The sequence below is a fragment of the Paramisgurnus dabryanus genome, chromosome 1 (genome assembly GCF_030506205.2).
Source record: "Paramisgurnus dabryanus chromosome 1, PD_genome_1.1, whole genome shotgun sequence".
In the NCBI taxonomy this organism is placed as follows: domain Eukaryota; kingdom Metazoa; phylum Chordata; class Actinopteri; order Cypriniformes; family Cobitidae; genus Paramisgurnus; species Paramisgurnus dabryanus.
Genome location: NC_133337.1, coordinates 55,520,490 through 55,543,334, shown reverse-complemented (window position 1 = coordinate 55,543,334; position 22,845 = coordinate 55,520,490). Strand labels below are relative to the sequence as shown.

The 22,845-nt window shown below is 38.6% G+C and overlaps 1 long non-coding RNA gene across 2 annotated transcripts; it reads right to left on the bottom strand.

Annotated features, from left to right (window-relative positions):
- Window positions 1-15,980: 15,980 nt before the first annotated feature.
- On the bottom strand, window positions 15,981-20,741 carry LOC135720612 (uncharacterized). Of its 2 annotated transcripts, XR_010521318.2 has the most exons (5): window positions 20,599-20,741; window positions 17,860-17,932; window positions 17,371-17,495; window positions 17,111-17,268; window positions 15,981-16,511 (listed from the first exon to the last, which is right to left on the bottom strand). It is a non-coding gene; the product is annotated as an uncharacterized lncRNA (long non-coding RNA). The 2 variants fall into 2 exon arrangements; XR_010521317.1 differs by lacking the exons at window positions 17,860-17,932; window positions 20,599-20,741 and having other exon boundaries at window positions 17,371-17,573.
- Between the last annotated feature and the right edge of the window lie 2,104 nt (window positions 20,742-22,845).

Genomic DNA, 22,845 nt, shown 5'->3' with positions numbered 1-22,845 from the left:
TTGGTCTCATAAATCTATTATTTGTTTCTTTTAATTTATATTTTAAAGGAGTCATATTATAGGGCTAAAAATCACATTACTTTGTGTATTTGGTGTAATACAATGTGTTCGTGTGGTTTATGGTTAAAAAAAATAATTATTTTCCACATACCATACATTTTTTAGCACCCCTAAGTCCCGCCCATCTGAAACAGGTCGTTTGGTACAAAGTTCATCGTTGTGAGAAAGTGCGGTGTCAACTGGTGTGAACTGATTGGCCAGCTATCCAGTGCGTTGTGATTGGCTAAATACCTCAGTAAGGTAATCGGATATATGACGCTCCTTGCCAAGTTTTGGAAGATGAGCTCCCAAAACAATAATAAAAGCCACGAGATACTATCATATTTACTACTACCTTATCAACATGAGCCTGAATCAGACCCAGAAAACACGGATGGCTAAGCTAATCGATCAACTTTACCAGCGCGATGTGAGCAGAACGTAACAGATGGTAAGGTAAGGATACTAAAACATAAACCATGTTTGCATTTGTGAACGTAGAAACAACAAACAAGCACTAATCTGCACTTCTCAAATCTCGCGTTTGGATCATCATTAGGAAATGCATTAAAACACCGGCGCGTCTCTGCTCAAAACTCGTCTTTAAATCGTTACAATTGCTCCACTTTTTAGACGAAGCCTTTGTGTACATCCAGCGGTTGTACTCCGCGATGTTTAGAAAGTAATCCTCCTTAAAATGTGCAGCACACAATCGAACATTTGGGCTGTACTGTTCTGAAACAGCGTCGTAAATAAAACCTAACCACTGGTTTCTTAATATTTACTCTGTTGGAATCAGGCCCGGATTAAGAATTCGGAGGCCCCTGGGCACAATTTCTTGTAGACCCCCCAGGCACACAATCAAACTATATATATATATATTATATGGTTCTTTTTGTTAGAAACACCTCTACTTTTACAGGATTTACACGGACACATTACAGCCGGTGATCATTACCTGTAGGACAATATCAATACATGTAGATATTTTTGTTGCAAGCATGCAGGGACCAGAGACCTGCACAGGGGGCAGATACTCAAGTGAAAAAGGGCACTTCTCTTAGGTCTAATTCTTTTTTAAACAAAAGATTAAATATATTGACACAACTTCCTTATTTTAATTCCTTCACACACACCCAACTGTTTCATATTCTACAGATTTCTACAAAATACAAAATAATCAGTTCACACAAAGTTTTATCACAAGAACAGAAGACATCAAATGATACTGCCAACAATGTGCATGTTTTCTGTTCTACTAGTTTCAAATATATTTAGAATAAATGACCAAGGCCAATGCGCCAAGGAGAGGGTACAGTTTCACTAATAATGTTTTTGTTTATTTTGCACGTGGTAGTAAATCTTTTTAATTCTTTTGATGTTAAAATAACACATCTTTACACTAAACTAAAAAGGAGGGTTGCTGCTATATTGTTAATTTCACAGGAAAATGCTGCAAAAAAGTGGGGAAAAAACTACAGATAGATTGACAAAATAAAAAATAAAGCACCTGAAACTGTTTCAAAAAGTATTGAACTTTAAACTAAAACCTGTTACTATTGGCTTATCTATCTACACTTTAGAAAACGTCTTATGAGTCATGTTAGCAAGACAACAATTGTCTTTTGGATAATGAGCTGTAAAACTGAGGTACTGGTAGTTATGTCATTTGATCTCCACTGACTTCATAACAAGTCAAAAAAAACACAGCTGGAATACGACCTGTGTGAAGAGCTCCTGCCTACCTGTCTGTCTGTTGGCGATATGTGTTTCACTGTTGCGCACAGATGCAGAGGAGGAAGGGCAATCTGGGCAAATACGACAAACTTTCCCCGTCTGTCTTTGTCGCGCGCGCGTATTCCCGCGCAGCTTCCAAACCACGGACAAGCGCGGACGGCTCCGTTCGACACATACGCAGTACAAATGATTTCTTATACAAATACTTTACCAGGCTGTCAGAGCAGCACTGATTCGCGTCATTTACAGGACATTCACATATTCAGGATAAATGAAGAAAAGTAATGGATTGTCCGATAAATCAACTGTGCACTGCTGCTTTTCTCACTCATTCCGAACTTAAACTATGAAGACTACTGCCACCCACAGTCCGCTCGATTCAGCGCGGGATTATTTGCGCTTAAATAGTTAATCTAAATAATTAACAATTAGATTTTACATTTTATTTTCTCCCGTCGCTTGGGCCCTGACTGCGCGTGGGCCCCTGGGCACGTGCCCATAATGCCCATTGGATAATCCGGCCCTGGTTGGAATGCCAACCAAAGTAGTTTTGCAATGAAACAGCGTCTGCTCGACATGGCGGAAACAGCAATACTACAGCGTGATTGAAAGTTACACCCTCTATCTTTGCGTATATATGAGGACGGTGTTATGAAAATGTTCAAACCAGTATGACGTCAAACTGCATGGGCGTGTTAAACGAGCCGTTTTAGGTGGGTGTGGATGAGGCTTCACGTTTAAAGGGAATATCTCTTTGGATTTGAAACTTTAATTTTTGCAACTTTACAGATCTTTTATGTGCACAGACATCATTAAACACTTTAAAAACAAAGGAAAACATGCAATCTGGCAATATGACTCCTTTAAATTAAACATAATATTAATAACATTTGTTATTATTGTTTTGGTAGAGGTAAAGGTAAAGGTTAAATTAAATAACTTGTATGTACTTATATTGAGATTTTCTACATAATCTTAAAACTATACAGAATAATAAAGTGTTTTTCATAGTGTACTTTAACTAGTTTTTAAAAAATTAAGCAAGATGTCGTTATGCATGTTGCTTATAAATATCAGTAGTGATAACCTCCCAAGACCTGGATATGTGGACACATTTATAAACAAACATGGAAAATTACACTGCTTCATGTTCAAAGAAAAATATTTGGTTATTATATTTATTGGTTCTTCCCAGAGTCGTATAATATACGACTCTGGTTCTTCCTAACCCCAAAATAGCTGGAATAAATCTGAAAGACAAACCAAAGCTCGGGTCCTAGGAGGCTAAAGACTAATGATTGGCAAACATTTATGCATTAAGCTAACCTTTCTTAATGGCATAGGAAAGGTTTAGCAACTTGGACACTTCATTGTATGAGACAACAAACAACATGGAACTTAAACGAGTTACACTTCAAAAGAAACATTGTCTAGAATGTTTATTGTGGGTTTATTTTGAGTTGATACACTATAATCTATTCTCTGTTCTGTTCTGTCTAGACAACGCAGCGTTTTTTATAAAGACTTCAGAAACATGCTTTCAGAAAAGACGTAGGTCTGTTTATTTGAGAGTACAGATAATAAATTAGACATGCACTGCCTGTCATAGCAACTCTTCAGCTGCAATGAGAGCCGATTGTGTTTATAATGCACTTTTCAGTAAGTGCAATCACGGCAAGCTGGAGGTTTCCTGCTATTCTTGTGTTAGATGTTTGTTCCCTGGAGTAAGAAATTTGTACTGTACATTGTGTGCAAATATGAAGGCTGAGTATGCAAATGAAAATGCCTGTTATTCATGTCGATGGAGCTTTCCTCCTAACTTAAGATTATTGAGTAAATCCAACACAAAGTCTGCAAAGGATTTGTCATTTTGGTGTGTTTTGTGAAACTATCCCGATGAGATGCGTAATCGCATGTGAAGGGATGCCACAATTAATCTTAATTACATAACATACATTGTATTACACATATTACAAATCCTGTTTTGGGACACACTGGGAAAAAAGGGAGAAGAAATTAGATGGGGATTAGCATTTTATAATCTCATTAACGTTTGAAAGCGGCGGTAGTTCATGTGAATGTTTTGAACTTGCAAGGCACAAGACTATAAAGAAATGGCTGAAACAAAACCTTTCCGTACCAACACTGTGAGCTATTCTAGTTTTGTATATTTTCTGCAGCGCTTTTTGTATCTTTGAGGCTTTGGATAAATGTTACTGACTAAAACACCCACTGGTTGGCTACTAGGTTGTCTTGGCACACATTTCGTTCAGTGGGTGCATATTCTATCTGTATTTATGACCACGCATTTTCAACATGCAAATAACTGAGACAAATGAGATGATATACGTCACATTAGAGTCACTACATGTTATATTTTGAGAATCTCATAAATGTCTTCATGCTTGTGCCTAATGTGAAGACCCTATTATGTGCTGCTGTGACCTAGGAAAGCCCTCTAAGACAAGTTAATTGAGTTAGTCCATCTAGTAGATTGTGATAATAAATATGTAATGATATTTCTCCGGGGAAAGCATTAAGGCCTATCATCATACATTGGGCAGATGGCAGTCTTGGCTTGGTCAATGAGGAATGCAGATATAAATAAAGCTGGTCTATAATGCATTCTGCTTAACTAAGAAATTAGCTTGGAAAAGTGCTGGGTTCTCCGGTTTCATTTTAGAGAACATCATTAATGCCCTGAAAAATATATTTTTGGCATATTTCTTGAGTCTAAAACAACATTTTGCCTGCTTTTTTAATATCTCAATAGACTGATCAAGATTCTTATGTTCTGTGTGTGGCACCAAGCCAGTGAGGAGCATTAGATTAGCTTTCCCTCTCACATGACTCCCTGTTGAATTACTGTTTTACTGTTACACTATTTCAGTGAAGTCACATTAGAAGCAGACTTGTAAAAATCATTTCAGAAACAGTAAGACAGTTACTAATATTCATTTGATGCTGGCCAAGTTATCAATATTCATTACCAATAATTCATTGTTGTGGACAATGAAATTAAAAAGTAGTAGTTAAGTGACATGATTGTCAAGTATGGTAGCTGATACTCAAAATTTGACCTTTGCATTATCCCATCTCAGTGAGAAATGAACACTTTAACAAGGACAGCTATAATGACAGTGCCTGGGGACCAACTGGGCAAAGGGTGTTTGCTCAAGGGCACCTCAGTCGCTTCTTTCCAGCCATGAGAATCAAACCAGCAACCTTTAAGGGACAAGCCCAACTCTAACCACTAGGCCACGACTGCCTCATGGGAAGTAATCTTGCAATGTTTTTTAAAGAAATGCATTTTTTACAGGAATTCACATTTGATTATATTGGCTTAATGCCGAAGTATGGACCATTTTTTTACGCGTACCCGGTCTGTGCCTCCATACAAGTCAAATAAACAATACTTTGCAATGCTGTGCGACAGGTGACTGCTCTTCCCAAGCGACAAATGGTTTAAAAATAGGAAAAAATTGTGAAGTTACCATCTAGAAGCGGCATGATCCTGCCGATCGTCGCATACATTGACATCGCATAACGGGACGGCATCACCTTCCGGAATGCTCTTTTGTCTATATCCGATGAAAGCAACGGAGTTCCCATTTTGTCGATATAGTGACCATAGGGGCACCCTTTGCATCTTGATACTGACGCTGAAGGCGTTTGAACATGCTTCAGATTTTGACGCTTTGGGGAGTGAGAATTTGTTGGAACTATGAGGTTGAAGTGTCATGTGTGTTGTTTGTGTTTTCAAAATATGTGTTTATTGCGTAATGTGATCCATGTGCATCACATGTCTTGGTAATATCAGTGCCTGCTGCACATGCGTCGAAACCGCTGTGATAAAAGAGACGCTCACTTTCACAAAATACATGCAATACACTAACTTAACAGTAAACTACACATGAGATTATGTGAGGATCTGGCAAACGCGAGCGTCTCTTTTATCATAAACCCTTTAGACGGGTCTGCAGCAGGCACTTATTTTGACAAGACACATGATGCACATATGTTCACTTGACGCGCCAAAAACATTTTTTGAAATTACGAACACATATGACGGGCTACATACATGTTGTGACGAACTTCGCATCGTGCACTCTCGAAAAAAGAAGTCACCGGCCGTCACTGACATACAGTACACTTAAAAACAGACTATACTCCGGCATTAATTACTGTAGCGTATAGTTATCTCTGCCTACTAAACAGGGGAAGTATTTTAATATGCAAAAATGGAGCACATCACCTTAATTTTTATTACAGTTAAATTTATAAATTTCAATTTATCCAAGGCACCTTTTATGCTTAAGCTGATATTAGCATAACTGTGCCTTTAATTAGTTGATAATGTGATTTACCATCATACAGATTCCTGTACGTTAAATTGCCTGATGACTCATAAAACAAAGACGCTTTGTGTTATTTTGCATTCTAAATGAGATCAACTTGAATACCATAAAACTAAAATACACTGATAAAATGAAAGATGATATTAGAATGTACAATGAAATTGTAATTTATGGCAGGTGTTCATATTTCTTTCAGTATATTGACAAATGAATAGTCATCTCACTAATGCAAAAAGTTTGATGAGAAATGGCAGTCGGTCTTCATCTGACAAGAAGATCAGTCAAAGTGAGTCAAAACAACATTTTAAATGAGCTTAACGTTCTGGATATGATTAACAGGCTTCAGTGACATCGCCATGGGTTGTATCCAAGACACTTAACTTGCCTGATATCAAAATAATTGTATTTTGGTGGCTCCTCTATTATCTCAAGGGTTCTTGCTATTTGATAGTGGAAGAATGAAATACCAACAGTCATCTATACTGCATGTGTCTTGTTCTGAATTCCTTACGGAGGGAGATCAGGGAGTGCTTCAGCTGTGAGGTGGGTGAAACACAATCTATTTTTACATGTGAAGTGTTAGGACAATTCACACTTCGAGAAAGCAGAAGACACTTGTCGTGCGACAATATGGATGTAGAATCGGGAATGGCATTTTTATTGCGAGATGCAACATGTGTTTGAATATTTTTATATGAATGCATGCACTGTTACTTAAATAAGGACCTAAAACAGTATGTACCATTTAGGTACAGAGACAGTATACTTTTGGTACCAATATGTACCTTTTTGCTACTAATATGCACTTTTTGGTACCAATATATACCTCTAATATACTAAAATGAAATCTTTAAGTGCAGAGGTGTACTCGTTGAAAGGGTAACACCCCCGACAGCTATAGGGACCATTTATTCACATTTTTCTGACAGTGCAGTTTACATGCTAGCTCTTGGGTATTTGTACAAATTACTTCCACGGTCCTGTTAACCATAGCACATCGTTTCCGGTTCTGTATGCTCTATGCTGACATTGATTTCAGACACGAAACCTGGAGCTACCAAAGATGAGAATAGCCAATGTTCATTGGATATCAGTAAAAGCTAAAACTGAAGTCAAAGAAAATGTACTTACATTTTGATACATTATAGGTTTTGACAAAGGCGTTTTAGATATTTAGATATTCTTGAGCATCGGAAGCAAAAAAAAAGTAGTGCTCAGGCCCTCCAGGGTAAGATTTGGGGAACCCTGCCCTATTGTATTGGATAATTGTAAGCAACACATATAAAAGTCATATATCATTGGGGATCTAAAGCATGGCCCTGTGCTTTTACCCTGTGTCACCCTGCTTTAAGCCTGAATAGCTGGGACAGTCTCCCACGGTACAAGCGGTATATGAATATGCTGCATGTTGAACCTTATAGATGAGTCTCTTCTTGTAGCTCAATGCATAGAACTTTGCATTAGCACGGCTGGCAGGTTGCAACTGTGGTGCCCTTGAGCAAGGCACCTTAACCCTAATTGCTCCCCGGGTGCTGAAGGGATAGCTGAATACTGCTTTGGGTGTGTGTTTGTTCACGACTTGCAGTGCGTGTGTTCACTACTCACTGGAATGGGTTAAATGCAGAGGTCACATTTCGAGTATGCGTTGCATACCTGAAAAGCATTTTTACATTTGCAAAGGTTATGGGTTTGTTTGATTCCCATGGAAAACACATGATTTAAATGCACTGTATTCATTGAATGCACTATAAGTTGCTTTGAATAAAACTGCTAAATGCTTTTCCTGTTCCTATAGTCAAGATTCTTGTTGGTCCTTAAACAACAATTATAACAGCCAATCAGATATTAAGGTTATGTTTTATTAGGTTTAGGCAAAAGAGGTTGGTAGGGGTTTGTGCACCATTCCGAGTTCAAGTTTTTAGTTTCACAAAAGGTTCTTTGTAGTGGAAAAAGGTTCTTCAGAATTTAAAAGGGTAAGAAATAAATGGATATTTTAAAACCCTTTGACTGGATAGTTCTTTGGGAAACAATAAACATGCCTCACTCTGCAAAACCACCACCGCTGTCTTGCATTTTCCTACTAAAACCAAATACCATTGCTGAACTGCTTATTTTTTTAAACACTTACCACTATGGTTTATATTAAAGAGCTGTATTATCCCTTTTGGGGTCTTTATTAACCGTGGAAGGCCGTCTCACTTTAGAGTCCACTTTAGCAGGTCAGCGTAACTGCCTGATTCCCATTATGCCTATTCTTAAGATAATCTCTCTTATATGCTTTTGAAATATGCTGACAGTTGTGCAAAAACACCAGAAATGCTTTTGCATGAGGATTTAAAGACAAGCTTCAAATAAGTTAAACAACTGTAGAAGCTGTTGTTAATTTACAAGTAATGTTCACATATTTAAACACAAAACAAATTGTCATTGAGTGCGTTAACATTCACAGTCTTACGCCGGTTATGCTTAATAAACTGATAACACGTGGGGTCATGTAAACGCGTAAAACTGTTTTCCTTTATCGGGGAAAGCCCATAAACGGCGTAAGCAAAAACCGATCGGCACAGGTAGTTTTTTTGGCCATTACGCCGATTTCGCGTGGCATGTAAACACCTTAACCTGCTTTCTCACGGTTTTGTCCATGTGCGCATGTCTCCGCGTATGAAAGATAAACGTCACACGTGGAAGTAAGTGCAAAGTAACGAATAAAAGTCTCCGCTCGACTAAAGCAGTTGGCAGAGAAACTATGAAAATAGAAGCATATGTTACATTTACAGGTTCTGCACACACGAGAAGAGATACAACAGTACAGCTTAAGACAGATAATGTCGTTGACTTTTTGAATGACTATTGTGTACTATAGGTGGTGACGTCACTGCCTGCGAGAAAACTGATAACTCTTCAAGTCCCATGTAAACGCAGTTGTCTGCATAGCCGGCTTATTGATTTGCATGTAAACGCATGAAAACTGTTTTCTGTAATAAGCAGATTTTTGATAGTTATCCGCTTATTCTGCGCATGTAAACGTACTCATTGGCGCAATACCCTTTAAAAAGGTCCTAATGTGTAAACATTTGAGATGTTAAAGGTATAGCGGAAGATTTTTTTCCGAATTTTAAAAAAGAACCGCCCTCAACACTTTGAAAACCTGCACGAGGTCTAGCATCGCTAATCATAGCTTACATAAACTTTTACTAGCTGTGAATTTAAAGATTTCTGCAAATAGCATGCCAAACTTTACCTGTCGAGTAGAAACTTGGCGACTGAGGCATCAGTGGGAAGCCCAAAATGTGCTTTAAGCGCACGTCATTGTGTGAAATATTCTCCCAGAAACACTCTGGCCTTTCTCTTCTTGTCATACAATTTGTAGACACTTTTTCTTTTGCGACCCTCAGACATTTTGAAAAAACATGGTGAGAATGGAAACCTTAGCTCACCACACACATACACCTGAAATGCGCATGCGCAGATAGGGACGAGCACTTACAATGGCCTACATAAACATATTACCAGAATGCTTGACAACTACGAGGACCAATAGTCTTGAAATCCTCCACTATACACTGTCGGAAATAAAGGTACAAAACCTTAACTTTTCTGTCACTGGGGCTGTACCCTAAGTTACCGTTTGGTACCTTTACATGAATACAAAACAGAATACAATTTTGGGTAGATTACCGTACCTTTAGGACCTACATTATTAGAAAAAAGTCAAAATATGTACAGTTTTATACCTTTATTTCTGAGAGTGTACCTTTAATATGCACTCTTTGGTACCTATACTGTATGTACGCTTTATGGTACTACTATGAACTCTTTAAGTGCAAAGGTGTAATTTTTGAAAGGGAACTGCCCCAATATCAGCTAGGGTCCATTTTATGACAATTTTTTCTGACAGTGTGAAATGTTAAATCTCCCATGGGTAAGAATATCTTTCTGTATCTGTTGTTTGGCACATGAAGTTGCTGTGAAGTTGAATTCACTCATCCTGCTTAGAGGAATGCCACGGAAATTCTGTAGAAACGCAAAGTATTTTAGTAAAGGAACGGGGTGAATTTCTCATGTAATTGTAAAAAGACTAAAAAGAAAGTGTTTGCTAAATAATGAGTCTGTCAGATGAGGTTACAGTGACATGACATCTTGGCTCGGGGATGGAAAAGTATCCTCGTGTGAAGTTCAGAAATTGCATCTGATTATATAATTATTTATTTGTTTGTTTCTCAAGCATGAAAAAATTACTTGGCTGTTCAACAAGAAGTCTTTGTAGGATCCCAATAGCTAATAACCTTGGCACCATTAGCACCTTTTGTCAGATTGGTAAATACTTCAGGGTAATTATCAGGGCAGTATGAATTTACTCTTTTTTTTCTTTTAAGATGTCATCATCATGCCATGGTCACTGTAACATTTCATATAAATAGGGAGACATCATATAATTTCCAGATTAAAGCTAGTCTGCATGGCTAGTAAATGTTTCAATGTTTATCAAGCACCCAACCCTTGAAGATTGATATGCAACATGTTGTTTGGGGAAAAAGTCATTATGCACAACACAAGAATCTTATTTGGATAATTAACAGCATTACAAATATAGCTCAGAGAAAATTACGGCAATAAGCAGCAGGGAGAAAAAATCCTTCATTTTCTTCGCCTTCATCTATTCATCTCGCCGCCTCATTGAAAAGTGTTTGCGACTTTATATTGGTTAGTAAAGTAATTAAGACAGAGGAGTATAAGGGATCTGAGAGGGTGATGGGGTGACGGATACTACGCTGGAGTCTCCTTGCAGAATAGACCAACTCATTACGTACACGCGTCGACTCCATTGTGAGCAATTTCCATTACCACCTCCATGGATTAGAGATGCTTCGAAACATCTTGCATTGAGCGAACCATATCCATTAGTGGGCATGAAAGACTTAATGGACAACGCTTTATTCAGAGCATCTCTGTCTTACTTTATTGTGGATGACATTGACTGATGCTGGATTATATAAACTTGCATCATAGGCAGCACAGAGGAAAGTTAGTCAGCAGTGACAAAAAAATCAGACGGACTGTAAGAAAGGGAAGAAGCAGCATCAAGGCCGCCGTACTCGCATTAGTTCCGCATGCCGTCCCCGAAACATTTGCGGCAGCCGAATCAATGAAGTGCTGATACAAAAGTTTTGTAGATTTGTGGACTGCAGCCTAACAACATCTAGAGAGTGAATGAAAGAGAGTGAGAGAGAGAGAGAGAGAGAGAGAGAGAGAGAGAGAGAGACACAACTAATGCAGAGATGAGAGGAAGTATCCATCTAACGCAATCAGTCTCCCTGTTATTTTTGACACTACCACAGACTAAAAGGCTACATTAGGCAGCCTTCACCCAGTACTGGAGCCCAGATTGTGCCAGCTTTAATCAATAGAAATAGACCTGCCACTGGCAGGCAGACGTGCCTCATAAGCTTATCTGGCAGAAAGGCTGAGCTGAAATGTTAGTGTATGAAATGGAAAAAGAAAAGCGTGTCGGGTGGAGTTGTAGCGTTGAGATAATTATGAAGGATAACAAGATTCCAGTTTAAAGGCTTGTTGTGATCAAATGAGAGAGTCTCGCTATTACAGCTCTTCAAATCTGATGATAAGATAATGATACTGTGATTTTCACCTTTCATTACAATAATAAGATCATACTTTAATTTTGTAATCCATACGGGAGCATGGCGGCATTAACCTGTAGAGTAAAGTACTTATAGGCACACTCAGACATACATTTTACCTTTTAGTTTTTGCTAAGGGACAAGCATTTCTTAGCACATACACTAAAATTACAATGTAGAAACAAAGAGAAATACTATTAAAACGTTTTTGGTTCACCAAAGAACCTTATGGTAAACACGTTCTCATAAAAGACTGTACAAAACATTGACGTAGTGTCGATGACATCATCGTCATTGCCATCTTGACACTTGCTAAAACCACACCCGGCTAGCTCAACGTTAGTGACAACAGCGGCAATCCACCTGTCAATCAATTATGCAGAACTTTAAGGCTTAGGGAGCGTGCACACCAAAGCTTTTACGTTGGGCGTATGTTTTCAACTGTTTCCAATGAAAGTGCAGCGTTTTTGAACCATGCAGAAAGCCGGGAGTTGAAAAATATTTAACTTTAAGGGAAAAGCTCAGCTCGTCAATGTCAGTTCTCACACGGACATCCAGTTATAGTGGAGGAGGGGCAGAATAAACATCACAACAACCAACTGGCGCATCGTACAAGGACTGATAAATATCACAGCAACCAAAGCGCTCAGCTGAAGAAGGCTGGCAGTCGGCTGAAAAAAGCAGGCAGGCAGTGTCTGCCTGGGTTTTTCAGACGTGTTTAAAAGGTTTGGTGTGCAACCTCACTTAGTATAAATGAAAACGGATGAGTTACAAAAAAATTCACCCCCTTCACAGTGGTCATGAAGGGCAAAATTAGCTATACAGACCAAAAATACTTTTTGTACCAGGCTGTAAACATATTTATTTCTGCTGTAAAGTTGGGCATTGTAACATGGGGGATCGAAGGTAGCCAGTCTCTAGTGGCCACTCAATGAATTGCAGTTTAAGTCACTTCCGTATTGGCTTTACAATACTGTAGATATCAGAAGGTTGCCAGTTGATTACAAAGTAGCCTATACATTTTTATAAGTACATGTGTTTGAAACTATGATCTTGTGTGCTGCTAACATAATGCTCTACCACTGAGCAATTTAGGATAGACAGTAGATGAATAGTGTGGTGTAGTAGTTCAGAATAGTGTGGTGCTCAGAGTAGCTTGTAACCAGAAGGTTGCAGGTTCGAACCTGTGCTATCACAACTATGCCTGTGAACAAGGCACTTAACCCAGTGTTCCTCCAAGGGGACTTACATGTTTGTTAAGTCACTTTGAATAAAAGCATCTGTGCACACCAAAACTTTTACGCCCGCGGCCGGCGCATGTTTTCAATTGTTTCCAATGGAAGCTCTGCGTTTTTCAAATAAGCCAGCAGCTAGCGTTTTTTCCGCTCCCAGCACTGAGCGTCGAGAGTTGAAAGGGGTTGTGCACACCAAAGTGCACACCAAAACTGTTAAACGCATCTAAAAATGCTTGGAGAATGCCAAAAGCCAGCTGATTTTCAGCTGAGTGCCAGCTTTCTTTAGCTGAGCGCTTTGGTAGCTGTGATACATCAGCTGTGAGCCGGTTGGTTGTGTGGTAATGTCCCGCCCTCCTCCTCTGTAATTGGACGGCCGTGTGAGAACTGACATTGACGAGCGGAGCTTTTCACCCAAAGCGCTCAGCGCCGAGCGTGGAAAAAACGCTGAGCGCTGGTTTTCAGTGAGGAAAAAAAACGTTAGCTGCTGGCTTATTGAAAACAATTGAAAAACATGCGCCGGCAGCTGGAGTAAAAGCTTTGGTGTGCACGCCCCCAAAGAGATTAAACTTTGGGCAAAAAGCTCCGCTCGTCAATGTCAGTTCTCACACGGCCATCCAATTACAGTGGAGTAGGGCGGGACATTACCACACAACCAACCGGCTCACAACTGATGTATCGGAGCTACCAAAGCGCTCAGCGTTCTCCAGGCGTTTTCAGCCGCCGTTTAAAAGTGTTGGTGTACACAACCCCTAAGGATATGTTGTTTATTGTAGTTATTTTGATCATGGTCACATACCTAAAACAATATTAAATAGAGATTTTCAGCAAAAACAACAACAAAAAACTAACCCTTGGCTACAGTGAGTACACTGTGTTAGACTTGATGATACTAGTTCTAGTGCACTTATCTATTGCTGTTCTTTTTGCTTTGACTGCTTCTGTTGTTACCTCATTTGTAAGTTGCTTTGGTCAAAAGCATCTCCTAAATGATTAAATGTAAATGTAGCATAGTGATTTAGCATACAGTAGTGTAGGAGATCGTAAAAGTCAGATACAGTTTTATGGTCTTTAAACAAAAATATTTACTTGCAGAACCAGCATCAATTTATTATCATCGTACATCAACATGCATCACCTCCAGTGCCGCTGCTAGCCATTTTGGTGCCCTAAGCATAATTACTTTAAAATGCCCCCCACCCTGACCTTGAGAATTTTTTTTGTTTGTTTTTGCCAGTTTAACTTTTTATTACTAAACATATAACTTAATAGCAGAAAGTAAAATCTTCACAGCTTTAGTCAACAAACACTACACATTTGAAAGTGCAAACTTTTATAGAATAGCAAAATAGAAAAAAAATTCCAAACTTAAATAAAATAGCAAAATAAAAAAAAATCAATATAATTCAGACATGTTTTTCCCAAGTAAATAAATTACATTAAATAAACATCAATAAGTAAACAAGAATGCTCAATATTCTTAAATAAAACAAAGATTCAGAGAACTAAGTGTCACAGGAATGTTTGCTTCATATCATACATGGTGACATTTTATATTTTTATATATTTAACAGTCGGGAATTGTTAGCCTACCATGTGCACTGACTGCTGCTAGCGTTAATTTATACTGAGAAAGTATTAACCACCATCACGTCAAAATAAACCACAAAATAAACTACTGCTCAATATCTAAAGAAACGTAGTAAAGAAAGTAACAGCTGGCGTCAGTTATTTGTAAAATGCATATGCATAGGTAATGTTTTACAGTAAAATCTCAATTTAGCTTGCACTGAAGTTATAAATTATAACAACATAGTTTGCCAACATTAATGCCAGCACAGCAAGTTCGAGGCGCATTACGATTAGCAGCAGCTGCAGCCCATACACATTTCCCTTTATTAAGGAATGATTAAACATGATGGACTTACCTGCAAGTGATGCACGGGCATCATCCCGCAGTTTCATCTTTTTTCCGATCATGACTCCTGCTGTCTTTTCGGGGCCATTTCCAATAGTTTACTGTCTGGCCGTTTCTCAATCCGAAGGCTGCCTGCAGCCTGCGCGAGGTCGCATTTGCAGGCTGCATACGTCATCAAGCCTGGTTTATTTCAGTTAACTGAACATTACATTAGCAAGTCATAAGCATATTACAACAATTTACGATGAACTAAGAATAATAGTCAATTTTATAATCGTTAATATTACGAAATAAGAACGTTTTGATGACGTATGCAGCCTGGAAATGCGACCTCTGGAGGCTGCAGCATTCGGATTGAGAAACGGTCTCTGTCAAATTTCGTCAGGCGCCCGCGCGATCAACCTGCACAGACCATCAAAGGCTGGGGGGCATACTTTCTAAACTAGAGCAATTAAATGATCTCGTTCCCCATTTTTTGTAACATATACATGGAAAAAAGTGCCTAATAATATTTCTATAGGCTAATGAAATTCTATCAGCATTATAATTTTTTTTCATTAGGCTATTATTTTGGTGCCCTTTCAGCACCTGGTGCCCCACGCACAGCGCGTGATGCGCGTTATGGGAGCGGCGGGGCTGATCACCTCTAAAGGTGAACTGAACTATAAACAACATTGAAATCTGTTTTTTAAGTGTTTATGACCTTGTGATTTAGTACTCAATAATTTGTTGCATCAGTACCCAGCTAGCAAAAATTGCGCGGGCCGAAAGCGGAACGATTAATGCTGGAACACTCGGCCGATCCTCGGCATGAATCTAGGTCCGATTGCTCTGCGAGCGCTCGGTTTTCACGCGCCCCGAAGACACGGCCGAGCACTCAGTTTTAACGCGGCCCGATTGCGGAACCCCGAGTGAGAGGACGTAAGCTCCCCTCCAATCCTGTTCCTTATTTGGGCTTGTTTAATTGATTGATTTTATTGATTGGTTAATACTAAAATTGCTAAGCAACCATTATGCAACATTAACTGAAAATAAAACACACAAGGAAGAACAAGGATTTCACGTTTAATGCATTTTTTATTCACTTGAACACACATTCTCTCTCTCTCGTACACACAAACAGGTTTCCATGTTTTGTGGGGACATTCCATAGACGTAATGCATTTTATACCATACAAACTGTATATTTTATTCCCCTTACCTACCCCATTCCCTAAACCCAACCATCACAGAAACCCTTCTCCTACTTCACATTTACAAGAAACATCATTTTGTTTGATTTATAAGCTTGTTTCCTCATGGGGACACAAGGTCACAAAAATACTAGTATTCCTATCTTTGTGGGGACACAACGTGATAATTACCAGGTGCACACACACACACACACACACACACACACACAATCAGTTCAAATACGAATTTTCCAAAAATCAACATTTTTAAATTTAAAACATTTTAATTCATTGTCTGTCTATTGTCTGGATTCGGCCACCATCCCTGTCATATGCTAGCACCGACCACCTGGTGATGAGGAGCTCTATCTCCTTTTCTGTGTTATCTTTGGTCAGGGCATTCCGGCGGACTGCATCTGAAAAAAAAACAAAGATAGAAGAGGTCAGCATGACCATGTGATGTTACTCATAAAACCACCAAAACTTATTTTGGATGCAGGGCTCTACGCTTACATTTCTTTTTAGTTTAGGAGCACATTCAAAAATTTAGGAGCACATTCTGATCAATGACAAAATAACCTTCCCATTATAAGGAGATTTTTGACTATAAAATTTTAACCTTATTAAATTTCAAATTCATAAATTGAGTTAGAATAATAAGAGGCAATCAGGAAGAATAAGTTACCAATCAAATGAAATCAGTAGCAACACAATTCATCTTTGCACTGCAGAGGTGGCATATAACAGAAATGTGGGATTTAGTTATATTTACAGACTGTTTAATGAGGCTCAGAAGTAGCATTAATGCATTTCAATTTATGATAATGTTATGATGTTAATGTTTTAAATAGAGTTTGAGTATAGAAATACAATTATGATCAGTCTTGAAGAAAGAAAAAAATGACTAACTTTTAAGACTAGTCTTAAAGGTTTATGCAACCAGCCACTGATCGAGTCAGTCGCACTGTAGAGCCCTGGGATGTCACTTCATGCCGTTTCCAGCACTGACACTCACCCAAAACCACACTTTTCAAAGTGAGCCCTTTGAATGCAGGCTTCAGTTGACCCCACTTCAATTGATGAGTCTCGCCACGAAGAGTTTATTGTTTTTTTCAGGACCCACCCCACGGTGTCTTTAAGAGTCTTGTCTCCGACCATTCCAGGAAAAACAGTCTGAAACAAAAAGACATGTACCTTCTTAGTTATTTAAGGAATATAGCATGAGTGAAAATGAGGACTGACTTTTAGGAATGATCTGATTAAACCATAATTTACCTCACCAAATTCTTCTTCTCATCTGGATTATTTAATGTCTCCTACAAACATTGTAGCTCCTCAATAGTTGAAAGTGGGAGCCCAAAATGTGTTGGGTCTGGGGTGAAGTCTGCAACTGCTGCTCTCTAATAAAATCGAGCTGGATGAGGATCTCCTTAGCAATAGGCTTTATGCCCAGCTGCACTACTTCCTGAATTTCAGCCAGCTCCTTGTTTCCTGTCTGCCATTACTGGACAAACTGATAAATCCAGGTGTGTCTGATTATTGTTGTTGTGACTACTAAGCTGAGGCACACCTGGATTAATCAGTTTGTCCAATAATGGCAGACAGGAAACAAGGAGCTGGCTGAAGTTCAGGAAGTAGTGCAGCTGGGCGTAAAGCCTATTGCTGTAGAACACAAGAAAAAGCAGGCATAGCAGATTACTAGCAAAACATTGTACGTAGATATGTCAGAGTAAACCGAGAGAGATCACTTTGTATAATTCCTACCTGTAGGCACAGCCTCCTGAGAAGACCTGTGTTGTGTGTCATATACTTGTGTGCCATGTAAGGGTGGGGTGTGCTAAAAGAAAAGAAAAATATGTTTTAATCTCATCACATATACCAAATAGGAATAGGCAAAAAAAAGTGAAAAAAAAAAAATTAAATGTGGTCAATTCAATATCAATTCTCATCGTTTTTCTGTATTTATTTTCATTACATTATATCTGAAAAGAATTCCTGTTGAAGGAACTGTCAATGTCCCGATTGGGCCAGTGCTGCATGATCATAAAAGTTTACATTTTGCACGCATTTTTAAGCCTTGTCAATTTAAGCATTCAAGCGAAAGAGAACTTGCATGCGCTATGTGAGAAGAGCACACACTGGAAGCGCTTACAGCTGCGCGACAGCGTGCAAATTACGAAATTAATTCTAGTTCTCTCCTTGCAAATTCACACATTTTTTTAAAAAATTCCGGCCTTTGCGAGTAAACAGACGGTTATGAGAAGAAGTAGAAAAAGAATGCATTCATTGCCTATCATAATTTGATCCGTGCATTAGTCTTAAAGTGGTAGTAACCTTCACCTGTCTGTGTTTTTAAATGTTAATCAAACTACAAAAGAGGAAGTCACTCCCTGCTTTTCACTGAATAACAATTTGTAACTTTGTGCAGATTAAATAAAGGTTAATCCTAATTAGTGAAGATATGCCGTGTTATTTTACATTTGATTACTTTTTTCAATTTCTGTATCTGAAAAATACTGTTAGACCTACCGGAAATGCACAGATTTCTTCATTTGTATCTTTGTTCTATTGTACTTATATTGCGTTGCTTGCATTTAATTTTTATTAACAACTATTAACTTGTCTTTAATCTATGAAATTGATATTAGTAGTTTTAGCTGTAGTATCAAAAATAGAATTGATAATTGTTAATTTTCACTGGTATTTAAAATATTGGGTGTCATAACCTTATTACAAGAATAAATGGGTAAAAACTACAAAAACTATTTCATTCATTTATTACTTTTTTTGTGGTGGGGCCAGTGAAAATGTAATCATTGAATCGAAAATCGCAATCCAATCAATTTGAGATCTAATGTATCTGAATCGATTTGAGACATCTGAAACAATACCCAGCCCTAATACCAAAGTGATTTTTTTCTCTCCATGGGCTATCTCGCCCTTCTTACTTGAAATCCAGTTTGGCTTGATGTCTGACTTCTGCCAGCTGCTGCATGGGTTGGGGTGTCTGTAGGTGTAGCACTCAGGCTGTTGGTAATGGAGATTGAAGACCACGATGGTGGACTAAGCGCTGTGATGTTCGCTGAAAGGGGAGAAGCCCGTGGACCTACAGAATTTCTATGTGTGGGCACAGCCCCCTCACAAGACCTGTTTTGTGTGCCATGTATGGGTGGTGTGCTAAAAGAAAAGTTGTTTTAATTAGGGCTGGGTATTGGCAAGGGCCTCCCAATACGATACGTGTCACGATACATGGGTCATGATACGATACGTATCACAATACAATCAAAAATGTAAAAAATAGAGCTGAACACCTGCAGCTCTTTGAAAGCTGCAGGTGTTTTTACATTTTCTGCCATTTTCTCACTCCCTCTAACTTCTGAGACATTGGCCGAATGGCCGTATATGGCAGACAACTGGACAGTGACAACTACAGCAGCGGTGAGGAGGTCGTTTGACGCACACAGAGGGATTTGATGGTTTTTAAAATATCGACAGTAGAGATCGAAATATCGATACACTATCGATACAGCTAACTATCACGGTAGTTAGCTGTATCGATTTTTTTGCACAGCCCTAGTTTTAATCTCATCACACATATCAGTCATCAGTCAGATCATCGTCAACAAGCTTACTGTCGTTCTTAATATACCTTGCAGAAAATTAGACAACGATTTAACTGCTTTGTGTCTCAGATTAGATTTAAAATAATGCATTTGATCAGCCATTCTTACCTAAGAGCAGTGTTTATTTTAGAACAGCAAAAGCAATATTACCTGAGGAAAAAAGAAAAAAAGATTAGCATTGTACAAAACCATACATAATGTCTTATTATACTAAACCATTACAATTTCCCTTTTTTAGTCCAAGCCCAACCCAATAACCATTATGACATTACCCAACTACCAGCATAACTGCACAGTGCATAAATTAGGGTCCATCAAGACATGTTTAAATTTACACACAAATCTATAATTGTGACATTCCATACACTGGTATATATTAATCCGCGAATCACATGCGAGCCGAACCGTGGTTCGGATCAACTGCGATTTGTCACCGCACTACCAGCTAACATTTTGTTCCACTTAATTTTGTTCCAAAGAACACTATGCTTGTAAATATTAATCACGTAAATTGCATTTAATAAAAATTGCGTTCCATTATTTAACATCCCAGCTAGTCAATGCTAGCTTCGTTCGCGCCATAAAAGTTGGAGCCACTTTCATATTATCCAAAATTTGCACTACTTTTCTCAGACATGATAAATAATTTGATGTTGTCCTAATTAATAATTCTTAAATGAATTATGAATTCTTTATGTTTGTTTCACCTGGAAAAAAAGTACATGAACATGTCAAAGGAACATGAACGAATCAATAATAACCAACATGTAATCAGCAACAGTTCGAAATAGAGTTAATATATGATGTGACGGGAACTCGATTGAAACTATGCTTAGCGTGAATGTTGATGCTTTTTAAGGAAACTGAACACAAGACTTACCTCAAGTTTAACGTATGGCGTAGGATCGAAAAGGGAATGGATGATTCAGTCAGGCGTTGAGTTTTATCTCACCCGTTGTACAGACGTTACTCCAGTGATGAGCTGAGCGTGCTGACGCTTTCTGCCGTTACCGTTGAAATCGGCTTCATACTGGCAAAAGGGTCTGAGCCGAGCACCCAGTTTAAAACAGCCGCCAACGTACGGGATTCATCTTAAAATGAATTTTTTATATTTATCAGCTTACCCCTAGGTCATCCAAGATGTATGTGATTTTGTTTCTTCAGTACAACACAAATGTAGAAACTCCAACCGTTTCAGTCTGTATGCATGTGAATAGTAACAAAATCTCAGACAGTAAAAACATGCACAGACAAATCCAAATTAAACCCTGCCGCTCGTGACGACACATTGATATCCTAAGAAACGAAACGATCGGTTTGTGCGAGAAGCCGAACAGTATTTATATAATTTTTTTTTACCTCTAATACAGTACTATGCGTAGTCAAATGAGCCCGTGCACAGCACCTTCTTCTTTAGTTTTAATGGCGGGTTGCGAAGCAACTTCATAGGTGCATACCGCCACCTACGGTTTCGGGTGTCCCTGTATAGCCCTCAAGCCGTGCATCCGATACAGTAGATGGCAGTATGCAACTATGACGTTGCTTCGCAACCCGCCATTAAAACTCAAAAGAAGAAGAAGGCGCCGTATTAGAGGTATAAATTATATAATACAGTTCGGTTTCTCACAGAAACCGATCGTTTCGTGTCTTAGGACATCAACGAGCAGCAGGGTTTAATTTGGATTTGTCTGTGCATGTTTTGTTTTTTACTGTCTTTTGTTATGGACAGACTAAAACGGTTGGAGTTAAAAATCTACATTTGTGTTAAAGAAAGTCGCCTACATTGAATGGCATCCATTAAAACCATCCTTGATTTAACATAAGCCGAGTCATTTCCAAAAGTGGTCCAGATCATACAGCCAGAGCTGGGTTACCAGTTACGGCGAACATGAATCGGCCCAGTGCTTACAGCCAGAACAAAAATGAATGTGCCAGAGCGAGCTGCGGGGCACAATCGGCTCGGTTAACACACGCCGATGCCGAGTCTGAGCCGCACCTGCCGCAGGGCAGCCGAGCTCGGGCCGATTATACATGCTAGCTGGGTAGTTAATGCTAATCCCCTGGACCCATTGTGTTGACTGCATGGATAGAGGAAGATAATCTGCAATTATTATTTAATCAGTCAAAATGTTAGCAGTTTAACAGGTGTCTCGGCTTAACACTGCTTTGTGTGAGAAATAACCCAAATGAGGCCTGTAGTGAGCAATTTCTCTTTTGATCAATTAGAAAAATTGATCATTGTGCAAAGAAATATTGAAAAAAACTTACTAACTTACTATATAGTCTGAATTCATAAATAGTCAACAATTAAAGGCTCATGGAAGGGCATTTATTGCATATTGATCGATTTAAGCAGTGCGTTGTGCGTGACTGAAATTACCAAGAAAACATAAATAACATGGAACGAAGCAAACTACATCACACTTTAATGGAAAAATGAAACATAGACCATTGTGCTACTTGTTTTCCAAGACCAAATGGTGTGTGGGTGAAGTACATTTTTGTTTGTAGGTGTTGTATTTCTCTAAAAAGCTATGAGCATAGCAGTCCAACAGAGTTTAGGTAAGTTATTCCTGCAAGAAAATTGCACACAGTTTCCATGATGCCTATAGTAGGTTTTTTTATAGCGATAGCAAGCTTTCAGATGAGTATTTTTTATGTTGTTAAAGTGCACCTATTTCATTACTAAACATATTTTGTGTAGTTGGTATAATACAATGTGTTTGCGTGGTTTATGTTTAAAAACATTATTTTCCACATACCGTAACTTTTTTTAGCTAAAGATATACTGCTTCAGCTATGATTTTGTTTAAAGCTCATCGATTTGAAAAGTGCTGTGTCCCTGTTGGCAAGCTAACCTGTATGTTGTGATTGGCCTGAATACATCTCACGTCAGCCGGAAATTTGACGCTACTTACCATGTATAAAAGATTCACTCACAATGCAATGTTGACAGGAGTTAACTTACAGGCTGTGAGTCAAAGTGGGAGGAGTTATGATAATGTTGGTCTTGTCCACGTCAATATAACCAGACCCTGTTGCCTAAAGTCAGTGTGTTTGTTGTAGTCCAAGAAAAGAGATTTACTTTGGAAACGATAATTTGCGTCATAATTTACTTTGGAGTTTG